The 15,393-nt window shown below is 38.7% G+C and overlaps 1 pseudogene; it reads left to right on the top strand.

Annotated features, from left to right (window-relative positions):
- The first annotated feature begins 13,496 nt into the window (after positions 1-13,496).
- On the top strand, positions 13,497-14,170 carry LOC140596185 (ferritin heavy chain pseudogene; annotated as a pseudogene).
- The last annotated feature ends 1,223 nt before the right edge of the window (positions 14,171-15,393 follow it).

The following is a 15,393-nucleotide window of genomic DNA, read 5'->3' as shown; positions in this document are numbered from 1 at the left end:
AGGAGGCAAGAATATGCAATGGGGAAAAGACAGTCTCTTCAACAAATGGTGCTGAGAAAAGTGGACAGCTATATACCAAAGAATGAAAACTGGACCACTTTCTTACACCATACACAAAAATAAACTCAAAATGGATTAAAGACCTAAATGTGAGGGATGCCTGGGTGGCTCAGTGGTTGAGCATCTGCCTTCAGCTCAGGGTATGATCCTGGGGTCCTGGGATTGAGTCCTGCATCAGGCTCCCCACAGGGAGCCTGCTTCTCCTTCTGGGTCTCTGCCTCTCTCTCTGGGTCTCTCATGAATAAATAAATAAGTAAAATCTTTAAAAAAAAAAGACCTAAATGTGAAGCATAAAACAATATAATTCTTAGAAACTTTTGCATAGTGAAGGAAACCATCCAAAAAAAAAAAAAAAAAGAGCCACCCACAAAAAGAACAACTCACCAGGGGGTCCCTGGGTGGCTCAGTGGTTTAGTGCCTGCCTTTGGCCCGGGGCATGATCCTGGAGCCCTGGGATCATGTCCCACATCCAGCTCCCTGCATGGAGCCTGCTCCCTCTGCCTGTGTCTCTGCCTCTCTCTCTTTCTGTGTGTTTCTCATGAATAAATAAATAAAATCCTTAAAAAAAACACACCAAATGGGAGAAGATATTTGCAAATGATACATCCAATAAGGGGTTAATATCTAAAATAAATAAAAAGCTTATATAACTCAATTCCAAAAGGACCAAATAATTCAATTGGAAAATGGGCAGAAGACATGAACAGACATTTCTCCAAAGATGACAACCAGATAGCTAACAGACACATGGAAAGATGCTCAACATCACTCATCATCAGGGAAATGCAAGTGAAAACCATAATGAGGTATCACCTCACACTTGTTAGAATGGCTAAAATAAAAAACAAAAATGACAAGTGTTGGCTAGGATGTCGAGAAAAAGGAACCCTCATGTACTATTGGTGGGAATGCAAACTGGTGCAGCCACTGTGGAAAATCCATTGGAGGTTCCTCAGAACATTAAAAATAGAATTATCATATGATCCAGTAATCCACCACTGAGTATTTACCCAAAGAAAATGACATCACTAATTTGAAAAGACATGTGCATCCCTATATTCATTGCAGCATTATTTAAAATACCCAAGATATGGAAGCAACCCAAGGGTCCATTAATAGACAAATGAGTATAGATGACATAAGATAGATATATAGATTAATCATAAAAAAGAATGAAATCTTGCCATTTGCAAAAACATGGATGGAGCTAGAGAGTATAATGCTAAGTGAAATAAGTTAGTCAGAAAAAGACAAATACCATATGATTTCACTTATACATGGAATTTAAGAAACAAGGCAAAGAAGAAAAGAGACAAACCAAAAAACAGACTCTTACTATAGAGAGCAAACTGGTTGTTGCCATTGGAGAGGTGGGTGGGAGGATAGGTGCAACAGGTGAATGGGATTGAGAGAACATTTATTGTGATGAACACGGAGTAATGTACAGAATTTTTGAGTCCCTATATTGTATACCTGAAGCTAATATAACGCTGAATGTTAATTATACTGGAATTAATTAAAAATAAAATCAATTTATCAATAAATCCCAAAGATTAGTATGAAAAGGAGGAAATGAAATTGAAAAAGGAGCTTATAAAAAGTATAAATTCATATAGACTTTAGACATTTGTAATATTAGTTTCCTAGATTGCTATATAACTTCAAGTGTATCTGTCATCTCACTGTAATAGAATTGTAAAATTCCTAAGGTCAGAAACATTAGACTATATCTGTTTATACCTATTTATTTCTATAGAGTTTATTTCTGTAGAGTTTTCTCTATTTGGGGCTTAATAATAATGGTATAAAAGTAGAAAATTTTCTTTTTAATCATTTTATTTTTAATTCTTATGTTAATATTAGTAGTAAAGTAGTAATTATTATTTTAGAGTATAGATCTTACTTTAATCCATAGAATACACATCTACAAAAATAATCTAAAATTTATATAGAACCGGAAAAGACCCTGAATAGCCAGAAGAATGTTGAAAAAGAAAACCAAATCTGGTGGCATGATGATGCCAGACTTCAAACTATATTACAAAGCTGTAATCATCAAGACAACATGATACTGGCACAATAACAGACATACAGATCAATAAAAGAGAATAGAGATCCCAGAAATGGACCCTCAATTCTATGGTCAACTAATCTTCCACAAAGCAGGAAAGAATATCCAATGGAAAAAAATGTTGCTTCAACAAATAGTGCTAGGAAAATTGGACAGCCACATTCAGAAGAACAAAACTGGACCATTTTTGGGACACCTGGGTGGCTCAGTGGTTGAGCATCTGCCTTTGTCTCAGGGCGTGATCCCGGAGTCCTGGGATCGAGTCCCACATTGGGCTTCCTGCATGGAGCTGCTTCTCCCTCTGCTTATGTCTCTGCCTTTCTCTCTCTGTATCTCTCGTGAATAAATAAATAAAATCTTAAAAAAAAAAACGGACCATTTTCTTACACCACACACAAAGATAAACTCAAAATGGACGAAAGAGCTAAATGTGAGACAGGAATCCATCAAAATCCTAGAGGAGAACACAGGCAGCAACCTCTTTGACCTGGGCCACAGCAACTTCTTGCTGGACATGTCTCAATGGCAAGGGAAACAAAAGCAAAAATGAACTATTGGGACTTCATCAAGATAAAAAGCTTTTGCACAGCAAAGGAAACAGTCGACAAAACTAAAAGATAACCTACTGAATGGGAGAAGATATTTACAAATGTATTTTTTTTATATTTACAAATGTCTTACGTCATAAAGGGCTAGCATCCAAAATCTATAAAGAACTTATTGAACTCAACACCTGAAAAACAAATAATCCAGTCAAGAAAAGGGCAGAAGACATGAACAGACATTTCTCCAAAGAAGACATACAAATGGCCAACAGGCAAATGAAAAGAAATGTTCCACATCCCTTGGCATCAGGGAAATACAAATCAAAACCACAATGAAATACCACCTCACACCAGTCAGGATGGCTAAAATTAGTAAGTCAGGAAACAACAGATGTTGGTGAGGATGTGGAGAAAGGAGACCCATCTTACACTGCTGGTGGGAATGCAAGCTGGTACAGCCACTCTGGAAAACGGTATGGAGGTTCCTCAAAAAGTTAAAAATAGAGCTACCCTATGATCCAGCTATTGTACCACTGGGTATTTACCAAATGGCGCGTTCTGATGAGAGATGAAATGATTACTCAGAGTAAAATATCTGGGAACAAAGAGAGGCCTGAAGAAGCTACGCCATTAGGCACTGCCGAGAAGTGCAGGTACCCAAGTGAAGCCCCGAGTCTGGGTTGGCTCTCAATTTCATTATTGTAGAAGGTAAAGTATGTGTGAACAAGGAAGGAAAAAAAAAACTCAAGAAACCAGTCATGTGAGGGGCAGCAGGGAACTATGTATGTGACTAAGTGCATGGGTCTCAGAGGAGCATTAACTAGGGCCTGTGGGGAATGGGAGAACTGACCTCAGAAGCCTGGCTACCTATCTACCATCATTGCTCTTTTCAGCTCGTATTGTTTTCTTGTTTTTGGTACAGATCTATGGCAGGAATAATTGGCTTTTGCCACATGCATAAAGCTGTTGCCATTTATGTGTGTCCCTGTTCTTATTGTTTCTTTTACCTCCTGAGGTACTGTTCTCCCACACAAAGGGGCACCTACACCCCAATGTTTAAAGCAGCAGTGTCCACAATAGCCAAACTATGGAAAGAACCCAGATGTGCATTGACAGATGAATGGATAAAGAGGAGGTGGAATGAATGAATGAATGAATAAATAAATAAACAAACAAACAAACCTCAGTCATCAGAAACAATGAAATCTTATGAAATCTTATGAAATCTCAGTCAGCTAAAAGTCTGCCTTCGGCTCAGGTCATGACCCAAGGTCCTGGGATGAAGTCCTACATCAGGCTCCTCACTCAGTGGGGAGTCTGCTTCTCCCTCTCCCTCTATGTACTCTTTCTCTTAAACAAACAAACAAACAAACTTAAAAAACAGATTGAAATCTTGCCATTTGCAATGATGTGGATGGAACTAGAGGATATTATGCTGAGTGAAATAATTCAATCAGAGAAAGACAATTATCATATTATTTCACCCATATGTGGAATTTAAGAAACCAAACAGAGGATCATAGGAGAAGGGAGGGAAAAATAAAATGAAGTCTGAGAGGGAGACAAACCATGAGATGTTGAACTCTAGGCAACACACTGAGGGTTGCTGGAGGGGAAATGTGGGGGGGATGGGATAACTGGGTGTTGGGCATGAAGGAGGCACTTGATGTAAAGAGCACTGGGTGTTATAGGCAAACTGATGAATCACTAAACTCTAGTTCTGAAACTAATAATACACTATATGTTAATTAATTGAATTTAAAAACAATGTCAATGTCTGCTGCAATGATTCACCATTTTGCACAAAGCTGGACACACATTAAGTGCCAAATAGTTTTTGATTAGATATATGGTGTGTTCCATTCTAACTCAGTGCTCTCTATCTGTATTTGAGAACTCCATGGATCTATTCTTATGTTTACATCTAAATTAGAAATTAGTTTACATCTAAATTAGAAATTACTAGAAGTATTTTCATCTTGATTTCTTCAAAGCTCAATACAGCTACACAGACTCAATGTCCACATTTGCATGTGTGCTCTGAATCATGTGTGTGACTACTGCTAGATCAGTACTGTCCTAGCATAAAAAAGACAACTGTCCCATGTCCACCTTTATAGTCACACCAACTTATTTTACCAGCCACAAAGACTCAAACTTCCTTTTAAAGCAATGATGAGGAAATAAAGAATAGTTCAATACAATGAAACTTCAGCACCTTCAGTTATTTTTTTTTAAGATTTTATTTATTTATTCATGAGAAAGAGAGAGAGAGGCAGAGGGAGAAGCAGGCTCCATGCAGGGAGCCCGACATGGGACTTGAACTCCAGGTCTCCAGGATCATGCCCTGGGCCAAAGGCGGCGCCAAACCGCTGAGCCACCCACCTTCAGTTATTGAAGCTATTGAGACTTTTAATGATATTTCATAAAATCAACAAACTGTACCAGAATAAAGTATTACCTTACTTATTACAAGTTAATAATAATGAACATAGATAGACATATTTAAATAATGGCTTCCACTATCTGAGAGCAAAATTACATTACAAAATATATGAACCAATGTGTGTCTATTGTTTCAGTAAAGAAGACTGGTCAAGAGCTGACATGGTCCATGAATATGAGGGTCTATAAGCATGGTACTCAAAAGGGAATTGGGATCTCATTATATGGAGAATAGACTTTAAGTCTATTCTCAGAGATACATGATAGTGTTTAAGAGAAAAAGTATAATCTGAAGCATAATTGGAATTTCTTAATTTTAATTTTATTTCATAGATTTGCATATATTAATAAATTATTAGTTTTACAGTTATGAAAGCATACTTTTAACCATACAGATTTTTATGCCTAGTTTTATGTTTATGCATACAAAAGTAAAACTATAAGAATAATTTGTCATCTTTGGGTGCATCTCATTTTTTTCCTTCTAAAAGAAAGCTACTTTAAACACATATTTAACATCTACTCCCATTCATTGTTTTAATTTGTTAAACAAATTACTCCCATTCATTGTTTCTACTCCCATTCATTGTTTCCATTTCATTGTTTAATTTTTAAATGAGACTAAAACTTTAAAGTTTTGCTCAGTCTTTTAATTAATGCTTTTGAGTCCTTACTATGTGAAATTTAGCTTATATAAGTTAAACAGTCTTTGTCCTAAAGGAACTTACAGTCCAGCCAAGCTCTGCAAACAACTTTGAAAAGAATCCAGTTCAGAAGGTCACTCTCTGCTATTCACAAGATGTGTGCTTGAGGGACGCCTGGTTGGCTCAGTGGTTGAGCGTCTGCCTTTGGATCAGGTCGTGATCCTGGAGTCCTGGGATCGAGTCCCACATCAGGATCCCTGCAGGGAGCCTGCTTCTCCCTCTGCCTATGTCTTTGCCTCTCTCTCTGTGTCTCTCATGAATAAATAAATAAAATCTTTTAAAAAATGTTACAGAACTAAGAGTTATACAACTGGGAGTAGGCAATAAGTTATTATTTTTTAGTTTATTTATTTTTTATAGTAATCTCTATACCCAATGTGGGGCTTAAACTCACAACTCCAAGATCAGGAGTCACATGCTCTTCTGATTGAGCCAGCCAGGCACCTCTAGATAATAGATTCTTAGTGTCAGTGATTAGCTCTCATTTATTCATTTATGTATTTTTATCAAGCACCTTTTTTATGCCAGGTATTTTTATAGGTACTAATACAAAAACTTGTTCTATAAACTCCTCATATTTGCACTGCTTTACAGCTAAGTGCTATTCTGTGTTCTATGTAATCTCTTCCTTAAAAATTTTTTTTTCTTCCTTAAAAATTAATACATGCAGTAGGCTCTATGATATAATTCACAGAGAAACTGACCATGGGTAGTAGCAGTTGGTGGTTTATCTCACTCTCTGTACATATGTATATGTGTGTATGCATACACATGTGTATATATATGCATATGTGGGTCGATATATGCATATGTGTATATATATGTGTATGTGGGTCTTCATATGTATATGTGTGTACATGCATATGTATAAACAAATAATTTCATGAGAGGTAGTGAAAAGTGATGTATAAATCCAAAATCAATATTATCTGTCTCTGGACTGTTTACTTTATATTACCTTATTATTACAGATATTCTGAGTTAATTTTTATTGTTGTCACCTATATTTTACAGATAAAGAAATTGTGAGAGTAGGTTAACATGTTCAAGCACACATCTTTTTTTGAATATTTTATTTATTTATTCATGAGAGACACACAGAGAGAGGCAGAGACATAGGCAAAGGGAGAAGCAGGCTCCCTGTGGGAAACCTGATGCAGGACTCAATCCCAGGACCCCAGGATCATGACCTGAGCCAAAAGCAGATACTCAACCACTGAGCCACCTGGGTGTCCCAGTTCTGTAACATTTTTAAAAGATGATAGGAACTGAAAGTTAAATAGTTTTCACGGATTATAACAGTAGAATTTGTATTTCCTGACTCTGCATTTGTTATGAATAATACTGTGATTGTTAATTTTATTTGTCAACTTACCTAGGCCACAGAGTGCCCAGATATTTGGTCAAACATTCTGGGTGTATCTGTAAGGGTAAGGGTATTTTTTGATGAGGTTAACATTTTAATTGGACAGGGATACCCATTCTCACCACTTTTATTTAGCAAAGTATTTAGCAGAGTCCTAGCCAGAGCAATCAGTCAAGAAAAAGAGATAAGACACATCTAAATGGAAGGGAGAAAGAAAACTTGTCTTTGCAGATGATATTATATATAGAAAACCCTAAAGACTTTGAAACTATTAGAATTAATTTAAAAATTCAGTAAAGCTGCAGGATACAAAATCAATATACAAAAATCAGTTGCATTCCTATATACTAACAATGACCTATCAGAAAGTAAAATTAAAAACAATCCCATTTTCAATTACAACAAAATACTAGTAATAAATTTAATTAAGGAGGTGGAAAATCTGTAAATTGAAAACTGTAAGACATTGATGAAAGACACTAAAGAAGACACAAATGAATGGATATTCCATGCTCACAGATTGGAAAAATTAATATTTTTAAAATGTCCATACTACTCAAAGCAATGTAGATTCAGATTCAGTGTAGTTCCTGTCAACATTCTAACGGTATCTTTCACAGAAATAGAATAAACAATCCTAAAATTTGCATGGAACCACAAAATAACCCAAATAGCCAAAGATATCTTGAAAAAGAAGAACAAAGCTGGAGGTACCACACTTTCTGATTTCATACTGTATTACAAAGCTATAGTACCCAACACAATATAGCACTGACATAAAAAGACACATAAATCAATGGAATAAAATTGAGAGCCTAGAAATCACCCCACACAGGAATGATCAATTAATTTATGACAAAAGAGTCATGAATATACAATGGGGAAAGAAAAATCCCTTCAATAAATGGTATTGGAAAAACTAGAGTTACACACAGAAGAATGAAACTGGATCCCTATCTCAAACCATACACAAAAAGATCAACTCAAATTGGATTAAAAATTTGAATATAATACCTGAAACCATAAAATTCCTAGAAGAAAATATAGAGGGTAAGCTTCTTAACATTGATCTTGGTGATGACTTTTTTGGATTTGACACTGAAAGCAAAAGCAAACAAAATAAATAAACAAATGAGACTATCAAGCTAAAAAGCTTCTACAGAGCAAAGGAAACAATTAAAATAAATATGGAATGGGAGAAAATAGTTGCAAATCATATCTTTGAGAAGGAGCTAATATCCAAAATATATAAAGAACTCATACAACTCAAATTTAACAATTTGGTTAAAAAAATGACAGAAAAACTGAATGGACATTTTTTTCCAAAGAAGACATCCAAATGTCCAACAGGTATATGAAAAGATGTTCAACATCACTTATTATCAAGGAAGTACAAATCAAAACCACAAGATATCATCTCATACCTATTAGAATGGCTATCACCAAAAAAGACAAGAAATAACAAGTGCTGGTGAGGTTTTGGAGAAAAGGGAACCCTTGTGCACTGTTGGGAAAGGAAATCAGTACAGTCACGATGGAAAATAGTATGAAGATTCCTCTATGGAAAATAGTATGGAAATTCCTCAAAACATTATAAATAAGGGCACCTGGGTGGCTCAGTGGTTGAGCATCTGCCTTGGGCTCAGGTCGTGATCCTGGGGGTCCCAGGATCGAGTTCCACATCAGGCTCCCCGCAGGGAGCCTGCTTCTCCCTCTGCCTGTGTCTCTGCCTCTCTGTGTGTGTCTCTCATGAATAAATAAGTAAAATCTTAAAAAAAAACCATTATAAATAGAACTACCATATACTCATATAAATACTACTATGCACTACTAAATACAATGTAAACTACTATTCATATAAATAGAATTACATCCAGTATTTTACTTTTGGGTATATATCCAAAGATAATGGAATCACTATCCCAAAAATATATATGCACACTCAGGTATCACAGCATTGTTGCAATAGCCAAAGTATTGGAAACAACCTACGTATCTGTTGATAGTTGAATAAAGAAATTATAACATATATACAATGGAGTATTATTCAGCCATAAAAGGGAGAATCCTGCCAATTGTAACAACATGGATGGACTTTGAGGGCATTATGCTGAGTGAGGTAAGTCAGAGAGAGACAAATACTATGTAATTTCTCTTATAAGTGGAATCCAAAAAACCAAACTCACAGATACATAGAATGTATTGGTGGTGGCCATAATAGGGGGTGGGGAGTAGAGGAAATGGGTGGTCAAAAGATAAAAATGTGCAGTTATAAGATAAATAAGCATTGGGAATGTAATTTACAGCATTGAGACTATTGTTAACAATACTGTACTGGATATCTGAAAGTTATTAAGAGAGTAAATCTTAAAAGTTCTCATCATAAGAGAAAAAAATTTTTTTTTTTTTTAATTTATTTATGATAGTCACACACAGAGACACAGGCAGAGGGAGAAGCAGGCTCCATGCACCGGGAGCCCGACGTGGGATTCGATCCCGGGTCTCCAGGATCGCGCCCTGGGCCAAAGGCAGGCGCCAAACCGCTGCGCCACCCAGGGATCCCGAGAAAAAAATTTGTAATTATGTTAGGTAATTAATATTAACTAAACTTATTGTGGTACCCTTTTTTTTTTTTTTATTGTGGTACTCTTTTAGCAATACATACATTAAATCATTATGTTGTGCATCTTGGACTAATACAATGTTATATGCCAATATATCTCAGTAAAATTTGAAAAACACCTTGCCTTAAAAAATTTGAGTGGTAGATTGCCCTCCTTAATGTGAGTGAGACTTATCCAATCAGTTGAAGGCCTAAAAAGAACAAAAGGCTGACCTCTCTCCTTGATTAACAGAGAACTCCTGCCTGACTTCCTTTGATCTGGGACATTAGTATTTTCTTGCCTTCAAACTTAAACTGAAAATCAGTTCCTCCTGGTTCTTAACATTGCTGTCCATCATTTCTCCTGGGTCCCCACTGTATTAACTGTAGATCTTAGGACTTGTCAGCCTCTGTGATTGCATGTTACAACTTACTTTTTTCACCCTAGAATTTATTTATTTATTTATTAAGTTTTAAAATTCCAGTTAACATACTGTAATATTAGTTTCAGGTGTACAATACACTGATTCAATAGTTCCATACCAGCCAATTTCTTATATTTTATTGGTTCTGTTGCCCTAGAGAACCCTAACACAAATACTGACCACAAACATGTCATCTTATGGCCCTATAATCATATTTTTAAAAAACATAATCTGCTCTGTATTTTTCCTATTCTATGTTTATATTTAGTTTTATAACACTTACTAAAGAAAAATTGGACATATATTTCCTTTGTGGAAATTTGAGGTCCTAATCCATGCTTCTTTGTTGATTTTCTCTTAGAAGAGTTGGTTTTTATGTCCTAGGTTTTTCTTAGTTTTAAAATATATTTTATTGTTACCTACTTCCCTAGGAGGTAATTATGAAGGATGAAATACCTGAGAAACACCATTTGCACCCCTTATAGCATGGCACAGATAAAACTATTCAAACCCATTATTATTTTAAATATTTATAGAGTTAAATTATAGGGATAAATTAATTATTAAATAATCTTGGGAATATAATGAGAAAACATTCTATAAAATCAAGACCCCTTTTACTTAAATAGATTCTTACAGTGAAGTCTACAATGGAATCTCCCAAGGAAATTTTGGAAGTCTACAATTATTATTAAGATAAAGCACTTGTACAGGCGCTTGGGTGGTGCAGTGGGTTAAGCCTCGGACTCTTGGTTTTAGCTCAGGTCATGATCTCAGAGTCATGAGATTGAGCCCTGCTGTGGGCTCACGCTCAGCATGGAGTCTGCTTAGGATTGTCTGTCCTTCTCCCTCTGCCCCACCCACTCCTGCTCTCTCTCTCTAAAAATAAATAAATAAATCTTAAAAAGAAAGACAAAGCACTCGGGTTAAGCAAATATAGAATAAAATTTTATGTCGTTGAGAACTGATCATGTAGTTCTTTTCCATCTCTAGTGTGCGATTTTATCATTAAAATCAACTTATCAAGTAGACGTTATTATTCTATTTATTTACAGAATCAACAATTACATACCTCTAAAACTGCTTAGAGAAGTTTACATTGTGATATTGGATAGTTGATCCTTTGCTTTCTTCATAAAAACTGATTTTAAAATAGCATAAGCTTCCAAAGAGTAATAAAAAGACCCCAAAAAAGGTGCGTCAACTAGAGCCATGAGATTAAACCTTTCTGTGAAAATAGTCATTTTACCCTAACTTTATCTGAGAGCAGTCAGAATATTCCATCACTCTATGTTGTATCTTGAAAACAGAGACCATGTTTGATTCTTCTGTGTATCTCCAGAATCAGAATATCTGATATATTTGAAGTATCTAAATGGTTCTTGTATTAATGTACAAACACAATAGTTATAGATACCTAAATTGGTCTTATGTTTTCTACTATAGGATCTTTGAATTCTAATAATATATAGTTTTTTTAAATTTACATATACACACGTATTATCTTGTATGTATATGCTTGGGACAATAAGGGGAGGGGGGAAAGATGGTTGTTTAGTTTGGTCTGCTTCTCTAATAGAATGTAGATCCCAGTCGAACAGACACTTCTTTGTTACTAATGTATGCCCAAATCGTGGCATACAGTGCTTGGGCAATATTAGGTAATCAGTGCTTGGCAATATTAGGTAATCAATAAATATTTGTGCTTGGGCAATATTAGGTAATCAATAAATATTTGTTGAATGAATGAATAAAAGGCAATTTGAAATCAGTAGTATAATCTGTAGAACATAATTGAAAGATGAAAAAAAAAAGACTTCCTGAGTGGCAGTGAAAGTACAGATGAGGCCTGAAGGAGGAATACATCCATCCACATGGTTAGCAGTGCTTTCTCTAAAAATGCACCTAAAACTTTTGTTTTCTGCAAGAGAAAAGAGAAATCTGCATTTACCCAGGAGGAAGGGAGAGCCAGATGAGAGGGGACGAGCAAATCTAGGATGTCAGTGAAGAGATCCCTGAAGCTGTCCATATTGGGGGCCAGACAGGACAAAAGGAATGTGTTACTAGGATTGTGCTAAAAGATTAAGAAATGAAAGAGAATAAAGGGAGTGAAGAACAAGTGCAAAAAGAGTGGAAGATTTGGAAGATTAAGAGGTGGAAAGGTTTGCTGAGAAATTGGAGGTATAGCTCTGCTGTCAGAAAAGACAGAATGTGATCATAAATAGGAGAGACGTGGAAGTCCCTGAAACAATAAGGTCTAGGAACTGAGTGAGGAGACTATCAGAAGTATCATTATTATGGATGTCGAGTCACTGAGGATAGCTGCTATCCAAGGAAAACTTTGTGATATTAAATATTCCAATGATACCACGAAAGCACTGTATTTAATGAACAATCTCATCAGGATAATATTCAAGTGCATTGTTCAAAGAAACCATGCATGTGATTAACTCAGAATGGCTGAGTTATATTCATGAGCAACATTTAGAAATATTATATAGGCCACACGCTCAGCAGAGTCGCACTGTGTCACCCAGCTCTTTGGAACACACAATAGCGCTCATTCTCTGCCCCGCTCAAGCCCCGCCCCGCGCTCCCAGCCCCACCCCGGCCCCGCCCCCTACCCTCTGACCCCCTGTAATTCCTAACCGATTCTCACTCCAACTCCCAAGTAATAGACGCATCTTCTGGATCCAGCACAGAGTTCTTGAGCCGCCCGCCCAGGACCCTGCCTGCCTCCAGCCTCTCTCGTCCAGGCACTTTGAAAAGGCGCCGAGGCACCGCAGCCCTCTCTTCGCACCGCGGTCACCTTCGCCCTGGTGCCCGGCCGCCTTAGGCCCAGGGTGGAATCCTGGAGACCCGGGATCGAGTCCCATGTTGGGCTTCCTGCATGGAGCCTGCTTCTCCTCTGTCTGTGTCTCTGCCTCTCTCTGTGTTTCTCATGAATAAATAAATTAAATCTTAAAAAAAAAAATGAAGTTTGTGAGACACCTGGGTGTCTCAGTGGTTGAGCAGTTGGGTGTGGCCCCGCGCCCCGCCCCCCGCCGAGCACGCTCTGCCCCCTCACCTCGCCCCGCCCCTGCGTTGTGACCACGCCTCCTCACCTAACGGATTCCACCTCCCCCCTCCACAATAACGGACTTTAACGGACTTCACTCCTGCCACGTGGCATCGCATCGCATCGCATCGCATCGCAGGCGACGCCACAAGGCTCTCTGAGTCTCCGAGCCTGTCTTCGCACCGTGGTCGCCGTCGCCCCGCTGCCCGGGCCGCCAGCCATGGCCACGGCGCCCATCTCCCAGGTCCGCCAGAACTACCACCCCGACTGCGAGGCCGCCGTCAACAGCCAGATCAGCCTGGAGCTGTACGCCTCCTACGTCTACCAGTCCATGGCCTTCTACTTCGACCGCGACGACGTGGCCCTGAGGAACTTCGCCCGCTGCTTCCAGCGCCAGGCCCGCGAGGAGACCCAGCACGCCGAGATGCTGATGGAGCTGCAGAACCAGCGCGGGGGCCGCCTCCGTCTGCGCGACATCAAGAAGCCCGACCGCGACGACTGGGAGAGCGGCCTGAGGGCCATGGAGTGCGCCCTGCACCTGGAGAAGAGCGTCAGCCAGAGCCTGCTCGACCTGCACCAGCTGGCCACCGACAGGAACGACGCCCAGCTCTGCGACTTCCTGGACGCCCACTACCTCCGCGAGCAAGTCAAGGCCATCGAAGAGCTGGGAGGCCACGTCACCAGCCTCTGCAGCATGGGGGCCCCGGAAGCCGGCCTGGCTGAGTACCTGTTCGACAGGCTCACCCTGCGCGACAGCCACAAAGAGAACTGACCTGGGACTGACCCCTCCCCCAGGCAGGGCCCAGGGGCACTTCCCCGGGGCACCCTGCCGAGCGTGCCTGTTGCAGTATTGCCTTGGCAGAACGTAGAACGTTCGGGTTGTTTTCTTCCAGTTCTGCCATAAATAAATAAATAAATAAATAAATAAATAAATAAATAAAAAGTTGCTTGGTTTCAATAAAGTTATTTGGTTCAAAACTTAAAAAAAAAAAGGTCTCTGGTTGATTCCTGCGCAAACCCTTCACCTTTTAAGTTTTACAACAGGTATTCAGGAGTCTCTCCACCCACCCAACCCGATCCACCTTAGAATCTCTGAAGATGGAGGGAAAAGGTACTTCTTGGGACCCTGGAAAAGACAAAATCAATCTTCCCCTTATAAATGATGTGGGAATATAGGGGTAGGGTGGAATGGGGGTGGGATGGAGTGCGTTGGAGCCATGGTGAATGTGAGAACCTGTGCATGGTAAAAATATAAAAACATGACCTGACAGTCACAATTGGGGTTGCCTCTGGATAAAGTGGGGGGATTGGGACTGGGCAGAGATTAAAATAAAGGATTTTTACATTTTACTTGATAATTTTTAGTTTACTAGTATACACAAATGTTAATGTTTGTTAACATCAAATGGGTAGCATGACAGAGACCCCAGAAGCCAGCTTGGCAGAGTATCTCTGACAAGCTACTCTGGGCAAAATTGACAATGTAACTGAGTCTTTGGCTCAACTTTCCCACAGACAGGGGAGTGAGTTTGTAAGTCACCATGCTGGACAAGCATATTGCCCTTACCAAACATCTAAATTTTTTTTTTCCCTTCAGTTGTACCCTTTCTTCCATCAAAGTAATGTGGTACCAGAAAACCAACATTGCCTTATAAGAAGGGCTGAAGAATACACGGTCAAGGGTGAAGCTCAAATTTGTGATATTGAATATGAAGTAGAATAAATCCCCTTTAAAGTTCAGTCAATGAGTCTGGCTGCTTTGAAGAATGTAGGGGGTGGGGAAGAGTTGAAGGTGGGAGGCCAGGCAGGAGATATGATAGGTAGTCCAGTGAGAGATACTGGTGGCTGAATTGGAGGGGAGGCTGATAAATGGAGGATGACACACATTGTAGTTGGATTTGGATGAATCAAGATTTATTCATGGATCAGAGGTGAAGAATGAGAAATGAGGAAAATAATCCAGGTTCTGATGTTTGGACTTGAATATCTGGGTTGACAATAGTGCTTTTTATTAATTTGGGGGCTTTTGCCAGGGGCACATCTAGGGTAGAAGGGTGGGAAGGCATATCATGTAAAATCTAAGATGCCTATTAGATATCCAAATAGAACCGTCATTC

Source organism: Vulpes vulpes, chromosome X (assembly GCF_048418805.1).
Source record: "Vulpes vulpes isolate BD-2025 chromosome X, VulVul3, whole genome shotgun sequence".
NCBI lineage: Eukaryota > Metazoa > Chordata > Mammalia > Carnivora > Canidae > Vulpes > Vulpes vulpes.
Note: the sequence above shows the minus strand (reverse complement) of the source record. Positions and strands in the feature narration are given on the sequence as shown.